The 19775-nt window shown below is 48.1% G+C and overlaps 1 protein-coding gene across 4 annotated transcripts in view; it reads left to right on the forward strand.

The window, feature by feature from the left end:
• The first annotated feature begins 889 nt into the window (after positions 1-889).
• LOC147659273 (membrane-spanning 4-domains subfamily A member 4A-like) overlaps positions 890-19775 on the forward strand; it is a 328181-nt gene continuing 309295 nt past the window's right edge. Inside the window, exon 1 of one of the 4 annotated variants that reach the window (XM_086951839.1) lies at positions 890-1126. The gene's annotated coding sequence lies outside the window, so the exon portion shown is untranslated. The remainder of the gene's footprint in view (positions 1127-19775) is intronic. The other 3 variants (XM_086951838.1, XM_086951837.1, XM_086951840.1) reach the window with 3 other exon arrangements.

Genomic DNA, 19775 nt, shown 5'->3' on the forward strand with positions numbered 1-19775 from the left:
ACTGGAAGTGCTTCAATGTGTTCTAATTGTGTGTAAGGGAAGGAGGAGATAGTCCACTGAGATCTATATATTATGGCAACTCCTCCACCTGAGCGAGAACCCTGTCTGTTAGCGCACAGTATGCTGTAGCCAGAAGGTATGGCTAGGTGTATAGCGTTATTGGTTTCGTCCCCTAACCAGGTCTCGGTAAAGAAAAGGAGATCCCACTTTTCATCTTCCAGAGTTTGGGCAATGTCAAGAGAGTGTTTTGTTAAAGAACAGCAATTAATCAGACCAGATTTTATGAATAGAGTGTTTGTGGTGGGAGGGGTAGGGGCTAGAGTTCGTAGAATGGAACATTCATTCCTTATATCATCATTAGTCTGTCCTAAACTGCAGGATGTAAAAGGCAGATGAGGGGTGAGATCTCGAGGTGAAATTAACGTCAAGGTACATTGGTTGGGCTTGAGGGTCATAAGCATAGCCTTATCATAGGAGATAAGGGTTGGGGAAATGCAATATGTAACAGTACTTACGTCTGCGGCCGCTTCCTGGTCGCGGACGGGCGCAGACAGGCATTCACAGAATGAACTTACTACTTTTGGTATTCACAGAAGTTAGGATTTTGTCTTAAGTCTGTTTTAACTCTGTCTTAAGTCTGTCTTAAGACAAACTTAAGACAAAATCCTGACTTCTGTGAATACCAAAAGTAGTAAGTTCATTCTGTGAATGACAAAAGTAGTAAGTGCATTCTGTGAATACCAAAATAGGAGTAAGTTTAGGATTGAGTCTTAAGTTCATTCTGTGAATCGGGCCCCTTGTGCGCGCTCGTGTGTGCCTGCATTTCGTAACTGTTACCAGTAGTGATGACTGTGAAGTGTGAGATCCAGAATTCATTTTAACTGCACTTCCCCATCCTTTGATTGCCACAACATCTGGAGCTGTACTCGGTCGGCATTGCTGTTACTTCCTTGATCTTGACTGCGCCCTTTCATTGGAAGAAAATCAGCTTCGACACGCTCTCGCCTACATCTCTGTCGAAACATCCTGACGTCACCCACTGCAGACTCTAGTGAACCAGGCTCACTGGAGCAGACAGGTGGTGAAACAAGAAGGTGTCAAGTCAGAGCCGGTGGCCACAGGAAACGTGAGTACAAGAGATTGAGCAATGACCAAGTCAATAGGTCTCTTTTTTTGTAAAATAAATAAATAAAACATGCTGCACTTGATACGGACGGGTATTCGGGTTTTGTGCAGATTTTTGTAAAACTGTGTGTGTGCAGGAAGGATGGGAAGGATAGTGCATTCACTGCTGTTTCTTTGGTGAAGAGTAGAAGTGCTTGAGTGTGATGAGGGTTGAAGGGCCACCTCATGGAAAGTCTCAGAGTGGCCCTTTGCTTCAATGGGTCAGTCTGGTAAGGTTTAGCTCGTTCTTCCGCTTTGCACAGCCAGCCCAATAAAGTTTCATTTTTTGCACCTTTCTTTAAAGGTCCAATACAGTCAGGTTCCATTTTTTATTCTCCCATTTGGGGCACATCCCATGAAATGCACTTTTTCTTCCAGTACATGGCACTATTCTTTAAAATCCTGCCTAGTGAAATTTAACTCTCTGACATTTTCTTTAGTGTCATTCACTGAACTTTATTGAACAAAGGATTTTTCCCAATTGAAGAGCATTAATGTTGATTTTCTGAAACTAGTTGCCAAGTATTTATTATGCTTGCTCAAAATAAAAGGATCAATAATCTTATTTCCATTAGCTATTGTGATTTATTCCACTTTTCTTTTGTGTTAACTGCTAGATTTCTTTTACATCTTCTCACATGTCTTTTGTGAAGGGCAAACTTTTTTCAGAACAAGAATTCAAATGTACACATCAAAACACATTCAACACTGCAACAATAAAATTAAACCTATGCCTCTGCGGGAAGAATACCCGCAATCAAACTAACAGTACCAGTACTTGGTAGAAATTGACAAAATATCCACTCTCCTACTAATAAAATTTTGGGTTAGTGGCCCAGTAGCTTACACCAGCAGGATATAGTATGTTTGTTAAGAAACAGAAACTAAATATTCCGCGAGGGGCTAATACGTTAAATGACGGACTGTTCTAAGAAAGGTCATTCACATTCTGTGTTTTTGAATTCAATGGGATAACTTTATTGTTTTTGTCATTATATGGTTTTTAGGTTGAGCCTGTAGCAGCACGCATGTGCTGCTCCGGCGAGACTTCTTGTAAAGGGGTTAAGAAAGCTCACCACACGGTCATGCGTGTGTTTTTGATTTTCATAGGCTATTGGGTTTTGCCTGCATCTTTCTAAGAAAGACAGCACGCAATTGGACAAAGGCGGGTGCATGTCCCACCTTTGCTCCGCCCACGGCCTATTGCTTGCAGTTACCTGCACGGGCCACATCTGTTTGCCATTATAATGCACAGACGCATAATGCAAAACAGATGTCTGGCTGTGTGAGGCGTGAGTGCACCACTCGCGTGCTTGTTTTTATTTGATGCTGCATCCATATCCGGCCAGGTGTAATCAGACCCACTGAGTTTTAGAGGAACACATTTCTCCAGTTAATACACTGAGGAATTTGTGCAAGCAAAATCCATAATAACAGGTGATGGACAGAATGAAGAACAATGACATACATTCACCCCAGTACAGAGATCTGGGCCTAAATCCATCGTTTTTTTGCTCACCATGCCTTTCCAGTTTGAACCCAGCCATATGCAAATCAGTCTTGACCCTGTGCCCCATGGGAACAGTCCAGCCCGAACTGCCAAGCCAGGTCCTCCCTGGATTGGAAACAAGCATCCAAGGACCGGTTTCGGGCTTTCAACCCTTATCAGCCTGGATAGCTTGATTCCAGTGGCATGGAGAGCAGGGGACTCACGTCTGAGCATACCCGTCCTACTCGGGGTGACAAATGCAAAAATAACAGGTGATGGACAGAATGCAGAACAATGTCATACATTCATCCCAGAACAGAGATCTGGGCATAAATCCATCGTTTTTTTGCTCACCATGCCTTTCAGTTTGACCCCAGCCATATGCAAATCAGTCTTGACCCTGTGCCCCATGGGAACAGTCCAGCCCGAACTGCCAAGCCAGGTCCTCCCTGGACTGGAAACAAGCATCCAAGGACTGGTTTCGGACTTTCAGCCCTAATCAGCCTGGATAGCTTGATTCCAGTGGCATGGAGAGCACGAGACTCACGTCTGAGCATACCCTTCCTACTCAGGGTGACAAATGCAAAAATAACAGGTGATGGACAGAATGCAGAACAATGTCATACATTCACCCCAGTACAGAGATCTGGGCATAAATCCATCGTTGTTTTGCTCACCATGCCTTTCCAGTTTGACCCCAGCCATATGCAAATCAGTCTTGACCTGTGCCCCATGGGAACAGTCCAGCCCGAACTGCCAAGCCAGGTCCTCCCTGGATTGGAAACAAGCATCCAAGGACCGGTTTCGGGCTTTCAGCCCTCATCAGCCTGGATAGCTTGATTCCAGTGGCATGGAGAGCAGGGGACTCACGTCTGAGCATACCCGTCCTACTCGGGGTGACAAATGCAAAAATAACAGGTGATGGACAGAATGCAGAACAATGTCATACATTCATCCCAGAACAGAGATCTGGGCATAAATCCATCGTTTTTTTGCTCACCATGCCTTTCAGTTTGACCCCAGCCATATGGAAATCAGTCTTGACCCTGTGCCCCATGGGAACAGTCCAGCCCGAACTGCCAAGCCAGGTCCTCCCTGGACTGGAAACAAGCATCCAAGGACTGGTTTCGGACTTTCAGCCCTAATCAGCCTGGATAGCTTGATTCCAGTGGCATGGAGAGCACGAGACTCACGTCTGAGCATACCCTTCCTACTCAGGGTGACAAATGCAAAAATAACAGGTGATGGACAGAATGCAGAACAATGTCATACATTCACCCCAGTACAGAGATCTGGGCATAAATCCATCGTTGTTTTGCTCACCATGCCTTTCCAGTTTGAACCCAGCCATATGCAAATCAGTCTTGACCCTGTGCCCCATGGGAACAGTCCAGCCCGAACTGCCAAGCCAGGTCCTCCCTGGACTGGAAACAAGCATCCAAGGACCGGTTTCGGGCTTTCAGCCCTCATCAGCCTGGATAGCTTGATTCCAGTGGCATGGAGAGCACGAGACTCACGTCTGAGCATACCCGTCCTACTCGGGGTGACAAATGCAAAAATAACAGGTGATGGACAGAATGCATAACAATGTCATACATTCATCCCAGAAAAGAGATCTGGGCATAAATCCATCGTTTTTTTGCTCACCATGCCTTTCCAGTTTGAACCCAGCCATATGCAAATCAGTCTTGACCCTGTGCCCCATGGGAACAGTCCAGCCCGAACTGCCAAGCCAGGTCCTCCCTGGACTGAAAACAAGCATCCAAGGACTGGTTTCGGGCTTTCAGCCCTCATCAGCCTGGATAGCTTGATTCCTGCGGCATGGAGAGCACGAGACTCACGTTTGAGCATACCCTTCCTACTCGGGGTGACTAATGCAAAAATAACAGGTGATGGACAGAATGCAGAACAATGTCATACATTCACCCCAGTACAGAGATCTGGGCCTAAATCCATTGTTTTTTTGCTCACCATGCCTTTCCAGTTTGAACCCAGCCATATGCAAATCAGTCTTGACCCTGTGCCCCATGGGAACAGTCCAGCCCGAACTGCCAAGCCAGGTCCTCTCTGGACTGGAAACAAGCATCCAAGGACCAGTTTCGGGCTTTCAGCCCTCATCAGCCTGGATAGCTTGATTCCAGTGGCATGGAGAGCACGGGACTCAAGTCTGACCATACCCGTCCTACTGGGGGTAACAAATGCAAAAATAACAGGTGATGGACAGAATGCAGAACAATGTCATACATTCACCCCAGTACAGAGATCTGGGCCTAAATCCATTGATTTTTTGCTCACCATGCTTTTCCTGTTTGAACCCAGCCATATGCAAATCAGTCTTGACCCTGTGCCCCATGGGAACAGTCCAGCCCGAACTGCGAAGCCAGGTCCTCCCTGGACTGGAAACAAGCATCGAAGGACCGGTTTCGGGCTTTCTGCCCTCATCAGCCTGGATAGCTTGATTCCAGTGGCATGGAGGGCAGGGGACTCACGTCTGAGCATACCCGTCCTACTCGAAGTGACAAATGCAAAAATAACAGGTGATGGACAAAATGCAGAACAATGTCATACATTCACCCCAGTACAGAGATCTGGGCCTAAATCCATCGTTTTTTTGCTCACCATGCCTTTCCAGTTTGAACTCAGCCATATGCAAATCAGTCTTGACCCTGTGCCCCATGGGAACAGTCCAGCCCGAACTGCCAAGCCAGGTCCGCCCTGGACTGGAAACAAGCATCCAAGGACCTGTTTTGGGCTTTCAGCCCTCATCAGCCTGGATAGCTTGATTCCAGTGGCATGAAGAGCACGGGACTCACGTCTGAGCATACCCGTCCTACTCGGGATGACAAATGCAAAAATAACAGGTGATGGACAGAATGCAGAACAATGTTATACATTCACCCCAGTACAGAGATCTGGGCCTAAATCCATCATTTTTTTGCTCACCATGCCTTTCCAGTTTGAACCAAGCCATATGCAAATCAGTCTTGACCCTGTGCCCCATGGGTACAGTCCAGCCCGAACTGCCAAGCCAGGTCCTCCCTGGACTGGAAACAAGCATCCAAGGAGCGGTTTCGGGCTTTCAGTCCTCATCAGCCTGGATAGCTTGATTCCAGTGGCATGGAGAGCACGAGACTCACGTCTGAGCATACCCTTCCTACTCGGGGTGACAAATGCAAAAATAACAGGTGATGGACAGAATGCAGAAAAATGTCATACATTCACCCCAGTACAGAGATCTGGGCCTAAATCCATTGTTTTTTTGCTCACCATGCCTTTCCAGTTTGAACCCAGCCATATGCAAATCAGTCTTGACCCTGTGCCCCATGGGAACAGTCCAGCCCGAACTGCCAAGCCAGGTCCTCTCTGGACTGGAAACAAGCATCCAAGGACCAGTTTCGGGCTTTCAGCCCTCATCAGCCTGGATAGCTTGATTCCAGTGGCATGGAGAGCACGGGACTCAAGTCTGAGCATACCCGTCCTACTCGGGGTGACAAATGTAAAAATAACAGGTGATGGACGGAATGCAGAACAATGTCATACATTCACCCCAGTACAGAGATCTGGGCCTAAATCCATTGTTGTTTTGCTCACCATGCCTTTCCTGTTTGAACCCAGCCATATGCAAATCAGTCTTGACCCTGTGCCCCATGGGAACAGTCCAGCCCGAACTGCCAAGCCAGGTCCTCCCTGGAAGCATCGAAGGACCGGTTTCGGGCTTTCCGCCCTCATCAGCCTGGATAGCTTGATTCCAGTGGCATGGAGAGCAGGGCACTCACGTCTGAGCATACCCGTCCTACTCGGGGTGACAAATGCAAAAATAACAGGTGATGGACAGAATGCAGAACAATGTCATACATTCACCCCAGTACAGAGATCTGGGCCTAAATCCCTCGTTTTTTTGCTCACCATGCCTTTCCAGTTTGAACTCAGCCATATGCAAATCAGTCTTGACCCTGTGCCCCATGGGAACAGTCCAGCCCGAACTGCCAAGCCAGGTCCGCCCTGGACTGGAAACAAGCATCCAAGGACCGACCTGTTTTGGGCTTTCAGCCCTCATCAGCCTGGATAGCTTGATTCCAGTGGCATGAAGAGCACGGGACTCACGTCTGAGCATACCCCTCCTACTCGGGATGACAAATGCAAAAATAACAGGTGATGGACAGAATGCAGAACAATGTTATACATTCACCCCAGTACAGAGATCTGGGCCTAAATCCATCATTTTTTTGCTCGCCATGCCTTTCCAGTTTGAACCAAGCCATATGCAAATCAGTCTTGACCCTGTGCCCCATGGGAACAGTCCAGCCCGAACTGCCAAGCCAGGTCCTCCCTGGACTGGAAACAAGCATCCAAGGAGCGGTTTCGGGCTTTCAGCCCTCATCAGCCTGGATAGCTTGATTCCAGTGGCATGGAGAGCACGAGACTCACGTCTGAGCATACCCTTCCTACTCGGGGTGACAAATGCAAAAATAACAGGTGATGGACAGAATGCAGAAAAATGTCATACATTCACCCCAGTACAGAGATCTGGGCCTAAATCCATTGTTTTTTTGCTCACCATGCCTTTCCAGTTTGAACCCAGCCATATGCAAATCAGCCTTGACCCTGTGCCCCATGGGAACAGTCCAGCCCGAACTGCCAAGCCAGGTCCTCTCTGGACTGGAAACAAGCATCCAAGGACCAGTTTCGGGCTTTCAGCCCTCATCAGCCTGGATAGCTTGATTCCAGTGGCATGGAGAGCACGGGACTCAAGTGTGAGCATACCCGTCCTACTCGGGGTGACAAATGCAAAAATAACAGGTGATAGACAGAATGCAGAACAATGTCATACATTCACCCCAGTACAGAGATCTGGGCCTAAATCCATTGTTTTTTTGCTCACCATGCCTTTCCTGTTTGAACCCAGCCATATGCAAATCAGTCTTGACCCTGTGCCCCATGGGAACAGTCCAGCCCGAACTGCCAAGCCAGGTCCTCCCTGGAAGCATCGAAGGACCGGTTTCGGGCTTTCCGCCCTCATCAGGCTGGATAGCTTGATTCCAGTGGCATGGAGAGCAGGGCACTCACGTCTGAGCATACCCGTAGTACGCGAAGTGACAAATGCAAAAATAACAGGTGATGGACAGAATGCAGAACAATGTCATACATTCACCCCAGTACAGAGATCTGGGCCTAAATCCATTGATTTTTTGCTCACCATGCCTTTCCTGTTTGAACCCAGCCATATGCAAATCAGTCTTGACCCTGTGCCCCATGGGAACAGTCCAGCCCGAACTGCCAAGCCAGGTCCTCCCTGGACTGGAAACAAGCATCGAAGGACCGGTTTCGGGCTTTCCGCCCTCATCAGCCTGGATAGCTTGATTCCAGTGGCATGGAGAGCAGGGGACTCACGTCTGAGCATACCCGTCCTACTCGAAGTGACAAATGCAAAAATAACAGGTGATGGACAGAATGCAGAACAATGTCATACATTCACCCCAGTACAGAGCTCTGGGCCTAAATCCATCGTTTTTTTGCTCACCATGCCTTTCCAGTTTGAACTCAGCCATATGCAAATCAGTCTTGACCCTGTGCCCCATGGGAACAGTCCAGCCCGATCTGCCAAGCCAGGTCCGCCCTGGACTGGAAACAAGCATCCAAGGACCGACCTGTTTTGGGCTTTCAGCCCTCATCAGCCTGGATAGCTTGATTCCAGTGGCATGAAGAGCACGGGACTCACGTCTGAGCATACCCGTCCTACTCGGGATGACAAATGCAAAAATAACAGGTGATGGACAGAATGCAGAACAATGTTATACATTCACCCCAGTACAGAGATCTGGGCCTAAATCCATCATTTTTTTGCTCACCATGCCTTTCCAGTTCGAACCAAGCCATATGCAAATCAGTCTTGACCCTGTGCCCCATGGGAACAGTCCAGCCCGAACTGCCAAGCCAGGTCCTCCCTGGACTGGAAACAAGCATCCAAGGAGCGGTTTCGGGTTTTCAGCCCTCATCAGCCTGGATAGCTTGATTCCAGTGGCATGGAGAGCACGAGACTCACGTCTGAGCATACCCTTCCTACTCGGGGTGACAAATGCAAAAATAACAGGTGATGGACAGAATGCAGAAAAATGTCATACATTCACCCCAGTACAGAGATCTGGGCCTAAATCCATTGTTTTTTTGCTCACCATGCCTTTCCAGTTTGAACCCAGCCATATGCAAATCAGCCTTGACCCTGTGCCCCATGGGAACAGTCCAGCCCGAACTGCCAAGCCAGGTCCTCTCTGGACTGGAAACAAGCATCCAAGGACCAGTTTCGGGCTTTCAGCCCTCATCAGCCTGGATAGCTTGATTCCAGTGGCATGGAGAGCACGGGACTCAAGTGTGAGCATACCCGTCCTACTCGGGGTGACAAATGCAAAAATAACAGGTGATGGACAGAATGCAGAACAATGTCATACATTCACCCCAGTACAGAGATCTGGGCCTAAATCCATTGTTTTTTTTGCTCACCATGCCTTTCCTGTTTGAACCCAGCCATATGCAAATCAGTCTTGACCCTGTGCCCCATGGGAACAGTCCAGCCCGAACTGCCAAGCCAGGTCCTCCCTGGAAGCATCGAAGGACCGGTTTCGGGCTTTCCGCCCTCATCAGCCTGGATAGCTTGATTCCAGTGGCATGGAGAGCAGGGCACTCACGTCTGAGCATACCCGTCCTACGCGAAGTGACAAATGCAAAAATAACAGGTGATGGACAGAATGCAGAACAATGTCATACATTCACCCCAGTACAGAGATCTGGGCCTAAATCCATTGTTTTTTTGCTCACCATGCCTTTCCAGTTTGAACTCAGCCATATGCAAATCAGTCTTGACCCTGTGCCCCATGGGAACAGTCCAGCCCGAACTGCCAAGCCAGGTCCGCCCTGGACTGGAAACAAGCATCCAAGGACCGACCTGTTTTGGGCTTTCAGCCCTCATCAGCCTGGATAGCTTGATTCCAGTGGCATGAAGAGCACGGGACTCACGTCTGAGCATACCCGTCCTACTCGGGATGACAAATGCAAAAATAACAGGTGATGGACAGAATGCAGAACAATGTTATACATTCACCCCAGTACAGAGATCTGGGCCTAAATCCATCATTTTTTTGCTCACCATGCCTTTCCAGTTTGAACCAAGCCATATGCAAATCAGTCTTGACCCTGTGCCCCATGGGAACAGTCCAGCCCGAACTGCCAAGCCAGGTCCTCCCTGGACTGGAAACAAGCATCCAAGGAGCGGTTTCGGGCTTTCAGCCCTCATCAGCCTGGATAGCTTGATTCCAGTGGCATGGAGAGCACGAGACTCACGTCTGAGCATACCCTTCCTACTCGGGGTGACAAATGCAAAAATAACAGGTGATGGACAGAATGCAGAAAAATGTCATACATTCACCCCAGTACAGAGATCTGGGCCTAAATCCATTGTTTTTTTGCTCACCATGCCTTTCCAGTTTGAACCCAGCCATATGCAAATCAGCCTTGACCCTGTGCCCCATGGGAACAGTCTAGCCCGAACTGCCAAGCCAGGTCCTCTCAGGACTGGAAACAAGCATCCAAGGACCAGTTTCGGGCTTTCAGCCCTCATCAGCCTGGATAGCTTGATTCCAGTGGCATGGAGAGCACGGGACTCAAGTGTGAGCATACCCTTCCTACTCGGGGTGACAAATGCAAAAATAACAGGTGATGGACAGAATGCAGAACAATGTCATACATTCACCACAGTACAGAGATCTGGGCCTAAATCCATTGTTTTTTTGCTCACCATGCCTTTCCTGTTTGAACCCAGCCATATGCAAATCAGTCTTGACCCTGTGCCCCATGGGAACAGTCCAGCCCGAACTGCCAAGCCAGGTCCTCCCTGGAAGCATCGAAGGACCGGTTTCGGGCTTTCCGCCCTCATCAGCCTGGACAGCTTGATTCCAGTGGCATGGAGAGCAGGGCACTCACGTCTGAGCATACCCGTCCTACGCGAAGTGACAAATGCAAAAATAACAGGTGATGGACAGAATGCAGAACAATGTCATACATTCACCCCAGTACAGAGATCTGGGCCTAAATCCATCGTTTTTTTGCTCACCATGCCTTTCCAGTTTGAACTCAGCCATATGCAAATCAGTCTTGACCCTGTGCCCCATGGGAACAGTCCAGCCCGAACTGCCAAGCCAGGTCCGCCCTGGACTGGAAACAAGCATCCAAAGACCTGTTTTGGGCTTTCAGCCCTCATCAGCCAGGATAGCTTGATTCCAGTGGCATGAAGAGCACAGGACTCACGTCTGAGCATACCCGTCCTACTCGGGGTGACAAATGTAAAAATAACAGGTGATGGACAGAATGCAGAACAATGTTATACATTCACCCCAGTACAGAGATCTGGGCCTAAATCCATCGTTTTTTTGCTCACCATGCCTTTCCAGTTTGAACCCAGCCATATGCAAATCAGTCTTGACCCTGTGCCTCATGGGAACAGTCCAGCCCGAACTGCCAAGCCAGGTCCTCCCTGGACTTGAAATAAGCATCCAAGGAGCGGTTTCGGGCTTTCAGCCCTCATCAGCCTGGATAGCTTGATTCCAGTGGCATGGAGAGCACGGGACTCACGTCTGAGCATACCCGTCCTACTCGGGGTGACAAATGGAAGCTTGTTTCCAGTCCAGGGAGGACCTAGCTTGGCAGTTCGGGCTGGACTGTTTCCATGAGGCACAGGGTCAGACTGATTTGCATATGGCATGTCTGAACTGGGGTGGTGTGGAGTGCAAAAAAACGATGGATTTAGGCCCAGATCTCTGTACTGGGGTGAATGTATGACATTGTTCTGCAGTCTGTCCATCAAATGTGGTTTTTGCATTTGTCACCCCGAGTGGGATGGGTAGGCTCAGACGTGAGTCCCATGCACTCCACACCACTGGATTCAAGCAAGCCGGGCTGAAGACGGCTGGAATGCCAGAAACCGGTCCAAGGAAGCTTGTTTCCGGTCCAGGGAGGGCATGGCTTGGCAGTTCGGGCTGGACTGTTCCCATGAGGCACAGGGTCAGACTGATTTGCATATGGCCCTGTCTGAACTGGGGTGGTGTGGAGTTCAAAAAAACGATGGATTTAGGCCCAGACCTCTGTACTGGGATGAATGTATGACATTGTTCTGCATTCTGTCCATCAACTGTGGTTTTTGCATTTGTCACCCCGAGTGGGATGGGTATGAACAGATGTGAGTCCCATGCACTCCACACCACTGGATTCAAGCAAGCTGGGCTGAAGACGGCTGGAATGCCAGAAACCGGTCCTCGGAAGCCTGTTTCCGGTCCAGGGAAGGCATGGCTTGGCAGTCCGGGCTGGACTGTTCCCATGAGGCACAGGGTCAGACTGACTTGCATCTGGCCATGTCTGAACTGGGGTGTTGTGGAGTGCAAAAAAACCGATGGATTTAGGCCCAGATCTCGGGACTGGGGTGAATGTATGACATTGTTCTGCATTCTGTCCATCAACTGTGGTTTCAGCAAAATCCAGCCAAGCAGCACAGTTTGCACACTTCGCGGACTCTGAATTTTACTGCAAATGCCGATTGCTCTCGATATCAGATCCACATTTTCACTCAGAATGAGGCAATAATCCTGCAATGCCTTAGACGCACTTAAAACATCGGAAGTTCCCGTCCTAAGTGACTGTCTCAGGCCCAATCCTTTGAGGTTTCCTAGCACCCAACATCCCGCATCCTCCTAGAAGAGACCTCAGGGGCATATTAGCAAGGAGTAGCGATAATTATCGCTAAATGCACTTAGCGCATTTTTTTTATCGCCGCCCATCGCCGGATATTATTGCAGAGATAACGTGCTGACATGCAAATTGGGCTTCAAACCTGTAGCTATCGCCTACAAGCTGTCGCTTACTGCTGTTAGCGACAGCTTGCTAAAAGGGCGATAAAAATATCGCCGCTTCGCGGGAAAAAGTTCTGCTAAAGCGAGGATATCGAACTTGCTAATAATATGCCCCTCAGTTAGTACAGCCTGCCTGTGAGGTCACATACTGTGTGTATATTGCTTTTCTGCTCTCCGCAGAGGTCCGTGCACCCGCATGTCAGTTTGTCATATGACAGTTTAGATTCAAGCAGCCCACGCAGGACTTTTCTTTTGAAAAATAGCACATGAACAAAATTTGTATTATGTTTCTTGAATGTTGATCACATCGATTGTGAATCAATTTTCAGAAATATGACACATTCATGTTCTTTCTCTATTTTACACCGGCACGTTACACCGAGGAGAGAGAAAGGTGTAGGTTAAGGAGATGCTTCTTTGTAGGTTGCTGTTCTCAGGTCTCGAACTTTAATTTTCTAGAGAGCCACTCCATGCCATCTCTTAGTGGGCCTTTCCATTACCCTGATTGATACATTCGCCCTCATGCTGATCCAGTGGGTGGGAATGCAGCAAGATAAATGACCTCAGGTCCGCAGGGTGTTCTCAGAAACCAGGAGGTACATGTAAATTTCCAAGGGTACAATTGTTGTGGCAGCAGCCAGCTATAGCAACAGCGTATTTTCAACGTTGAGTTCTCTGTATAGCCTTCCGCAGGCAGAGAACAAGCTTGCACTGCAGCAATAGCAATTTGCCTTTTCAAATCCCGCAGCCCGGTTATAAAAACATAATTCCCCGTTTCGGGGCCCTGGCCCTATGTTCAGTTGAAATATGCCGCTTTATTTAAATTTGGTGAGTTATCATTCTCCCCACGGCATCTACTATCAAGGTTACTCGTAGACAGCCGGTTAACTTTACCAAATGTTCAGCGATACATAAAAAACAATTCTGAGCATTTTCATCCCCGACTACAGATTAACTAGAGGCAAACCTGCCAGGTGCCATTCACAGCAAATGAGTTGTACTCCTTTTGGCCAATATTGCCGGGATGCCCCGCCTAGACGAAGAGTCTTTTCAGCGAGACGTTTTCTGATCCCGAGTTCTTTCTCACACACAGCTGACGTTGCAGTGTAGGAGGGGCCCATCATCTGTCACGCATGCTTCCTCCTCAGAAGTGCCAGTGTTCTCTCGGTTACACCCCTGTGTGATGTGCTAATGACCCATGCAGTAAAATTGTACCCACTCTTCGCCAATTGTATGCTCCTGTCCTCTGTGCCTGGTGGTGTTCGTGATCCCACCCTCGTCGCCAATGTAAAGTCCTCTGCTCGCCCCCACACTCATCACACTGAGCCGATATGAATGCAGAACTGGTTTATTATATTTATGCACGGTTTACTGAGCTTAGGACGCCGAGCGTCTATGTCTCTCAAGCTCCGGTCGCCAACTGCCGTTTTCCCCGTTCGCGCCTTCTCCGCATTCTTCCTGCGCATGCGCGCGCCTACCGCTCCAGTCTATGGCGTGACGCGTCATCGCGTACACGCTCATAGACTAGAGCGTACACCACAGTTGGTATTTGCAAATCGGGCGTAATCTTAGGGTCCATATTAATTTTCAAATTGCCATAGATCACTGTATGGCAACAGCCGAGGAGTCTGGTGGATGGCTGGATGGCAGTGAAATGGATTAATCTTTTGTTGAAACGAAACCACTTTTATGTACATGCATGAATGAATTGGTAAACCTAGCATCACATTCTTTATTCACTACCTAGAATAACATGCACAATGAATATAGCACATACTCCAAAACCTTCCTTCACCCTTAAGTCACGTTGGTCTACTGAGCCTAAACCACATACCCCTTCTGCTACTCCTCTCGTGGACCTAACAAAACTACCCTGAGCCAACAACCTATACTGGTCACACTCTTGGGCATTGATGTGAAATTGGCTATTCAGCACACCCCAGTACAAAGTTGTCTAAAACCACAGTTGTGAAATAGTTATAGCCAAGGAAAGTAGATGGTGTCCTTGCCTTTCCTTTGAAAGGGACATAAAGTCAACAGCAGGAGAAAGCAAGCATTGGCATAGCCAATAGGTCTCGCTTTTGGGACCTTATAAGTGTTTAGCCATGGAACAGTGGATGTTGTTGCACCAAGGATATTGTGCTGGATAACTAAACGCTTATAAGTTCCAAAAGCGAGACCTATTGGCTATGCCAATGCTTGTTGTATTGTTGCATGTTAAATGTGCTTTGATGTGTACATTTGAATTCTTCTTCTAAAAAGAGTTTACCCTTCGGTGGCATCTCAGGCAAGATGGCCGCGAGCGGGTTGTGCTGAAAGGTTGCATCAAGACCTCTCTCCCGTCATCACCAAGATGCTGACAGCTTTATGATCGGTTAAATGACCCCCGATGGCCTCTGAATGGTGGTTGCATGCACGTTTTACATCTTCTGTCGGTGTGGTATTTAAAAACGACTCTTAGCGGAATTTCTCTGGCTAAAGGGAAGGCTCTGTGACCTTATGAGCTCCCTCGGCTCTAAAAGAATGCAACACCAGCAGCCGGCTAAAATGCCCCCGCGTTCTGCTAAAATCGACAAAGGGAAAGAAAAGCTAGAAGAGCAAGTGGACACGGGGGGAAAAAATGCTTCTTCTGGAGAGGTTACGCTTCCTGCCAAGAATCCAGGGGCAATAATGAAAACGGTGGCCCCACAGCAGAAGAAGAAGACGGAGCCACGGGGTAAGCCCAGCGCAGTCTCCAGCACAGATCTGAGCAGCCCTACCGAGACGCACTCTGCGATGCCGGGAAAACTCGCTGACAGATCGGAGAAAAGTAAATCAAGGGAAACAACCCTCAGGCAGCCTACCTTATCGGAGGTTTTTACCGCGCGATCAGCAGGGCAACACGACGGAATCTCAAGCAAACTCGGCGGAGGCAGTCCTGGAGGTCTTGCCGATGGTGGAGGCGTCCTCGAGGACGCTGTAGACGCACTGAACGCTTCCCCAACCGTTGCTAGGCAACAGCCTAGGCAGAGTGCTGTGAGTCGAGGAAGCGTTGTTTCTGGGTCCCAGGATGCAGAACGGCCTCAGCAGCAGAAGGATGTAGCCTCTGACTCACTATTGGGAGACGCGATGCCGGAGTTGGTGGGGAGCGCATTCAAAGGTGAGACTGGGAGCGCGGACATGATGAATGCTTTTATGTTGTTAGAGGAAGAGCTGCGTGCCTCAAAAAATACCAAGGCCACATGGGGGAGCTCAGTCAGCCTTGCTAACAAAGAAATGTGTGCTGCTGGGAGCTCGGGAGCTCTGGAGCTCAGGAAACCTTTAAAAAAAAGGGAGATGTGGGCTCAGTGGAAGGGGAGCACTTTTACTCTTTAAATGAAGACTCTGACTCAGTGCAGCCTAGTGAGGAGACTTCAGAGGAAGAGGGCGACGCAGATGAGGATTTATTGTCAGGCTCTAGCTCTTCAGGTACTGATATGGGTAATGATACTACTCAGAAGAAAAGACAGTCAAACCTGAGTAGACGGTTGGCAGGCTCCCCGGGGGGCGCGGAGAAGCGACTCCTTTGGGTCTATTCAGCAACTTCCCAAACTTATTAGGAAGAGGAGTCGGCTGCGCCTTCAAAGCACAGCGCCCCATTTGATTGTTTGTTTAATATGTTAAAGCAAATGCAAGCTGAGGCCAGATCAGTGAGCCGGAAAGCAAGGCAGGATTCTAAAAAAATACAATTGACTTTGAAGAAAACGAATAAACTCTACGATGATCTTGTTGGTAGAGTCACAGAGGTGGAAGAGCGAACGGGCAAGCTTGAAGATGATCTTAGAAACAGGCAATCTTTTAAAACGACACACGAAAGGTTGTCAGAAGACCTCCAGTGGAAAATGGAGGATTTTGAAAATCGACAAAGAAGTAACAATGTTAGACTCTTGGGTGTGGCTGAGGGGCTGGAAGGGCAGGATATTAGGCGCTATGTGATCAACTTACTTGAGGGTGCGTTCCCGGAGTCCCAGTGGCAGTGGGACAGGGAGATCCAGAGGGCCCATAGGTTTCCTTTCACTCAGAAGAAGGTGCACGGCGCAGAAGGAGGAGGCCAGGCGTCCTTTCCCAGAGCTATTCTAGTCTACGTAGGGAACTTTTTGCTACAGCAAGAAATTATTGACAAGGCGAGACCTGACAGGAAGAAGCTGAAGACCTGGCTGTTCGAGCAGTAGCGGCACCACCCCTCCCCAGCGCCTTGAGACCCTACGGGTATGTAGCGCGCTCTATAAGTGTCACTGATTGATTGATTGACAGTAAGAGATCTTTTGAGGGTACCACTTTTTTTGCCAGGCTGGATTTTTGTCATGTGACGGTCGAGAGAAGGTGGAGGTTGAGGCTTTCACAATTTCAGGCTCTGGGATCAGAGACCTATCTATTGTTTCCTGCCAAGCTGAAAGTAGTCACGAAAGAGAGAGCCGAATGTTTTTTTCAGAGATTAAAGCTCAGCAGTACATGGAAGAGCTGAAAGAGGGGGTTATCAGCTGGAGAGTGGTGTTGGTGGAGGGGTGCGACTGACGCAACCCAAAAACGGCCACGTATAGGTCATACCTGACCTATTTGCCTGTAGTGGGGGGGGTGGCGGGGACAGCAGGGGAGGGAAAGGCAAGGGAGGGGGTTGGGGGGTTTAAACACAGTTAAAATTGTTGGTTTTTCTGGTGTAATAACACACATTTTCACTGGGTGCCGGGTACAGTACAGGCAGTACAGGCAGCGCATAAAGATTGTAGGATGTTGTTTTCATATTTTTTAATTTTTTTTTACTGTTGTAGGACGGTTTATGAGCAGAGATTTGTTTGACTTCTTTTAATGTCTTGTAAGATTGCTTCAATTAACGTATGCGGCCTCAATGATTCTAATAAGAGATTGAAAGTAGCAGGACTACTGAGAGCTCTCCATCTAGACCTGCTATGTCTCCAGGAGACCCATATTGAAGCAAAACAGGTATACCTTCTGGGTCAGTTGGGGTTTGCAGTATTAGCAGCCAGTAAACAAGGAACCAGGACTAGAGGGGTGGCAATTTTGGGGAGGAATAGGGATGTGGTGGTTCGTAGGAAAAAGGAGGATCAATGGGGTAGGTGGGCTATAGTGGAAATATGCTTTAAAGGGGTAATCTTCACTTTGGTTACAATATATGGCTCCACCGATGATGATCCTGATGTTTGGCAGTTCATGGATACGGAACTTGCCCAGTGGCCAGAGCCCATTGTATGTTGTGGGGATTTCAACATCCATGACCCAGAAAGTTCATTCACAGAACCAGGGGGAGATTTGTAGGGAGAAAGAAAAAGACATACAGTGCACTAGCCAATATGGTTCAGCACAACTCTTTAGTTGACCCGTGGGTGAAGCGACATCCTTTTTTGGATGATAGTACCTTTTTCTCCGCCCCTCACAAAATTCTGGTCAGACTGGATTACTTTTTAACTTCTAAATCTTTAATCCCTGGTGTCCAAGTGGAAAAACAACCTAGGATCATCTCAGACCACAGCCTCCTGGTGTTAACCTTTAATATACCTATGGCTCAGAGCAGGAACACGCAGTGGACTTTTGAACATATTCTATTAAAGGATGGGGCTTATCAGAAGCATATGGAAGCTTGGGTAAAATTCTTCTGGGATACCAATAGAGGCTCGGCATCTCCAGGGACAGTATGGGACTGCTTTAAGGCTGGCGTAAGAGGGGAGACGATGAGCTATGTGTTGGCAAGACGAGAAAGGGAAAGAATTAAAATAGAAGAAATATGGCAAAGACTAATTGTAGAAGAAGAAAATCTAGCTGGAGCCCTTTTTGCTTAAAATCATAGCCCTCAAAGGGGATGCTATAGCAGGTCTTAGTAGGAAAGCAGCTGAGAACTATCTGGTTAAAAAGCAGGATGCGCACAAACTGAGTGAGAGAGTTGGTCATATCCTGGCAGTCCGAACCAGGCAGCGCACAGCTGCAACCGATATCAAGGAGATTCTGGATTCACAGGGAGCTTCAGTTACAGATCCAGATCAGATAAGAGAAGTTTTCAGGAATTTCTATGATAAATTATAGTCCTTGGGTGATGTAAGGAGCCAGGACGAGATAGATAGATATCTTAGCGATATTCCTTCCCCTTCTTTGTCTCTTGAGGAGAAGGAAATATTAGATGCCCCACTGGGTTTGGAGGAGCTTATTGGGGCTTTGGGTAGCCTCCCCTCAGGGAAAGCAGCTTGGCCAGACCAAATTCCGGTTGAATTTTATAAAGTGTTCCAAAATGTATTGTTGGTTGACATGTTTGATATTATGCTACACACACAACGTGGTGGTTTACCTCCTGAGTCCTGGGGCGGAGCGGATATTATTGTTATCGCAAAAAAAGGGAAGCCTCCAACACTCCCTGGCTCATATAGACCTATTACCCTGATGAACTCAGACGTTAAAATATATTCAAAAATGCTGGCAAAAAGGCTCGCAGGGAGTATTGAGAACCTGGTAAGCCCATCACAACACGGCTTCATACCTGGCAAGAGCACGACTCAGCATGTTAGAATGGTAGTCACTATGTTTGATGCTGCAGGGGTCCTGGGCGATCCTATCAAAGCACTTTTTTTAGTCGCCGAAAAGGCCTTTGATAGGGTCGCCTGGGAATTCCTATGGGCAGTCCTGAGGTGGAGTGGCATAGGTAAAGGTTTTATAACAGCCATACAAGCCTTGTATAATGATCCATCCGCGAAGATCAGAGTGAATAGGGGGCACTCAGAGGCAGTTAAAATTCTAAGGGGGACGAGGCAAGGGTGCCTGTCATCCCCACTTCTTTTTGCATTATATCTGGAGCCATTACTACGTAGACTAGAAAGAAACGAAGGGATTCCACCAATTAAATTGAATGGCTGCACAGTTAAATCTTTAGCTTACGCCGACGATGTGGCTATTTTAACCCCGGACCCAGACACAGCTATCAGGCGGGTGGAAACAGAGGTTCAATTGTTTGGCCAAGTGTCGGGCTACAGTTTAAATAAGTCCAAAACGCAAATAGTTAGGAACCAGTTCACTAGGTGTATTGACACCAGGGTGGTTAGCTCAGCTACATATCTGGGTATTTCAATCTCCGCGAACTTGGATACTGTGGTCGAGATCAACATGGCTCCGTTACTGGCTAAGGTTAAAAAAGACTTAGAGAGGATGAATAATTTGCATCTTTCTTTGGTGGGGTGCACTAATGTTCTGAAAATTGTGATCTTACCTAA

Source organism: Lissotriton vulgaris, unplaced genomic scaffold (assembly GCF_964263255.1).
Source record: "Lissotriton vulgaris unplaced genomic scaffold, aLisVul1.2 SCAFFOLD_435, whole genome shotgun sequence".
Classification (NCBI taxonomy): Eukaryota; Metazoa; Chordata; class Amphibia; order Caudata; family Salamandridae; genus Lissotriton; species Lissotriton vulgaris.